General features: G+C 36.0%; 1 long non-coding RNA gene across 1 annotated transcript; it reads left to right on the forward strand.

The window, feature by feature from the left end:
- Window positions 1–382: 382 nt before the first annotated feature.
- Window positions 383–3,563, forward strand: LOC111375891. The gene is made up of 3 exons (XR_002699373.1): window positions 383–743; window positions 2,010–2,088; window positions 3,515–3,563. It is a non-coding gene; the product is annotated as an uncharacterized LOC111375891 (long non-coding RNA).

Genomic DNA, 3,563 nt, shown 5'->3' on the forward strand with positions numbered 1-3,563 from the left:
TGTTCAAAAGATTGAAAAATATAGATATAGGGCCTGATTGATAGATCTTTAAAGATATAAGATAGATCTTGCAAATAATTTCATTAAGGGTAAAGAAGTACTTTTAATAGGAAATGCTATTGTAAAAAATAGGAAGAATTCTCTAGCCATTCTCAAAGTTACCCCGCTTAGAGGTTGGTCCTGGAATCAATACCTGAGCTATGGGTCGATGATAGGTTGGGGACCGAGAGTGCAATTTTTCCATTTATTAATAATTCGAAAATCAAATAATTAAAGTCAACAAGTTGCGTGGACTGTGGGACCTACAATGATATGTGGCCCACCGAAACCACTAAGCAAAACGTCAAAAAGTCGGCGATTCGAAGCACATCTCGTGACAAAATATAGCTCCACGCGGTACCGTCATATTGGCGATTATTTTACCTAAATACATTCCAAATTTTCCTCCTAAAAATCTTTACAGGAGTTCCAAGAACTCATCATCTACTATAATCCTTGGAGTCAATTCCCGGTTTTTCTTTAAACCCTGTAGCAAATTACCTGAATTTTGTTAATCAGTTTGCACCGCCGGTGAGATTCTGACGCCGATTGAGATTTCCGACTGATTTCCGGCTGCTGTTGTTATTTTGAGGGGGAGTAAAGATGGGGAATTCGAAGGTGGATAGAGCGACGAGCGACATGCTGATCGGTCCCGATTGGGCTATGAACGTCGAGATCTGTGACATTTGCAATCGCGATCCCGTGTAATTAATAATTTTCTTCTAGTCTCTCGATATTATTCACTAATTTGTTATCTATTCAGACGAATTTGCTGAAAAGGGTGAAAAGCAAATAGATGTTGACTATGCGCTTGAAATTCATTGTGTTCTTTTTGCATGATTTCGAAATTGTGGAGTGATGGATAGGTTGCTTTCTCGAGATAAAAGAAGAAATAATTTAAAAATGTTATATCATGAATTTAACTAAAGAACTATATTGGAAATGGAAAAAGGTGTCTTTTTAGGTTGCCTAGTCAGCAATTTAATAATCCCAATTGTCCTCAATAGCTATTAGGAAACTAGAAGAACCCTTTGCTGCGGTGCTGTCAACTTTGCAACAATAGGGTGGGTGTAAGGCAAAGAGGAGAGTTTGGGTTTTGAAGACAAATGTGTGATTAGATCAGAACTGTTTTCAGCATCCTGATATGTTAGAACTGGTTACCATCCATGGTTGTAGTGTGGGATTTATCAGGTTAAAAATGATATGACAGGGGTCAAGTTTATTTCTCTCAGTGCAACTTGGTTAGTTAACGTGGAGATATTCACCAATTGCACACTCCTTCACAGTTAAGGTCACTCGCTTGGTGTTGAGTTCACTGACTAGAAGTAGAAGTCTATAACAAATGAAACAACCTACAAACTTGAATTTAGCATACTTTGACTTCAAATGAAAAGAGATTCAGGTTAAAGAAAATTAGAATGTAAAAGACGACGACAGCAACAACAAAAATAGAATACAAAATGAATATGAAGTTATGTTTAACATGTCTCCTGCCATCAGCGATTTATTCTCAAAAAGATGCGACTGCATTTGTTGCGTGATCAGGGGAAGTTGCACTTAAGTTGTAAGAGGCAACATATACCTTGCTTTTCACTTGTTCTTTTCCGAATTTTCAATTGTTTCTTTCTAGTTTTTAGGGTTGGGTGAAACCCAAAAACCTTTCAAACATACTAAAAGTTACAAGAGAACCAACCTGAAAAGCTGTCCAGTTCTAAATGCCGAGAGCGGGCAAGAGTTAAGAGCTCTCGCCTTAGTTATTTGCGAGGTGTGTGCCTCTGTAATTCAAGGAGTAATCCTTGAGAAATGGCACATTTAGCACGTAAGCTTTGTGCATAGCCTCAGGCATTTTTAGAAACAGTCAGTATACTTGCTTCTCTCATATGGATGCTTGCACTTGGACGCATTTTCACTAGTAGCTTTTTTATATGTATTCACTGATTGATGTTACTTTCACTTTGTTTTTTTATCAGACAAGCAAAAGACATAGTAAAAGGCATAAAGAGGCGTCTTGGCAGCAAAAATCCTAAAGTCCAACTTCTTTCCTTAACAGTAAGAATGATTTTTTCCGTCTTCCTGAGTCTTTATTACCTTCCTTTTATTACATGTGTACAGGCCTTTTGTTCCTTTTTTTTCCCTGATCAAGCATATGCTCTACATTGTGATTTCATGTGAAAGATTTAGCATGACAAATTTTGAATTCTTTTTTGGTGCTTCATTATTTTTAGGAGAAAAAGCTTATTAAAAAGTAACAGAATGTATAGAATACTACTAAGTTTATTAGTAAGAGTTGTCACTGTTAAATATTTTCCTGTTTAATTTCATAGAATTGCTTGTCTGCACTGGGAAAGCAAAACTAGTTCTTTGGCACATGAATTCCCTGTCTTCTCAAGATAGTCCTTGAGTTACTGTATTGTCCGGCGAGGTGGTTCTTTCAACCTCTGGTTAAGGGAGGAAATTTAATGTTGTGGAGATTTTGCTATGTTTGGTTTTCGAATGTACTAGCTTGTAGTTATTCATGCACATTTGGTAATTCAAAAAAATTGGGTGCAGTTTATCAAAGATTGTAAGGATTACTTTCATAAAAGGATTGAATTTTAAAGAATACAGTGTGAAGGAACTTGCTGGAGGGAAGACGGAAATAAATATTACTTGATAGAAGAGTTCTCTAGTCTTATTCTTCATGATTGTCATGGGGATTATATACTAGTGCAGGAGCCGAGAAAATGGCTTCTGCTGCATTTCAAAACCAGTACATTTCTTATATGCCGGTATAAAATGAAGTACTAGTTGCTAAGTAAAAGTGTAACAGTTGCTAATGTGAAGTACAAACAAGCCACCATAATAGGAGAGATGGATGACATCATGTTGGTTGACTTAGAGTTTTTGTTTACTATTTAAATGGTTCACCGAAATTGATGTTCTCAATGAGCTGCTGAGAATAATAGCAAATTACATACGTTTTCAATTGAAGGAGACCAAACCTATAAAAATACTGCAATCAGTTGCCTAAGTAAGGGGCATATAATTATATTTATGCAAGCCAATTTTTAATATTTGCAAGAATATCTAAGAAATTGATGAAAATTGTACTGTCAATTCCCGGATTTAGAGCTCATATTTGTGTGCTGGTTTTAGATCGTCAATTTAACTTTAATAGGTTGCACTAAATCTTTATGTCCAATACCCTTGTTGATTGTGTTTCTATCATGATGGCTATCCAAGTTACCATTGTTTGGGACTTGTCAGGTTGTGAATAATGTTCGTTTAAATTCAGTAGATGGCCTCAAGCCGACCAGGAATAACTTGTTCTGAATGCTTTAGTGGCTCGCATGAGAAGACAAAATCTTTATTGATATTAACATTTTTTAAAAGTTTCTTATTTGATATATTTTCTCCAACTCTATGGAAGTCCACCTTAGCCTCTCAAAACCACAATTAATTGAGTAATATAATTGGTTTTTATACAATTTTCTAGCTGTTGGAGACAATTGTGAAGAATTGTGGGGAAGTTGTCCATGCGTATG

Source organism: Olea europaea, unplaced genomic scaffold, assembly GCF_002742605.1.
Source record: "Olea europaea var. sylvestris unplaced genomic scaffold, O_europaea_v1 scaffold1429, whole genome shotgun sequence".
NCBI classification, from domain to species: domain Eukaryota; kingdom Viridiplantae; phylum Streptophyta; class Magnoliopsida; order Lamiales; family Oleaceae; genus Olea; species Olea europaea.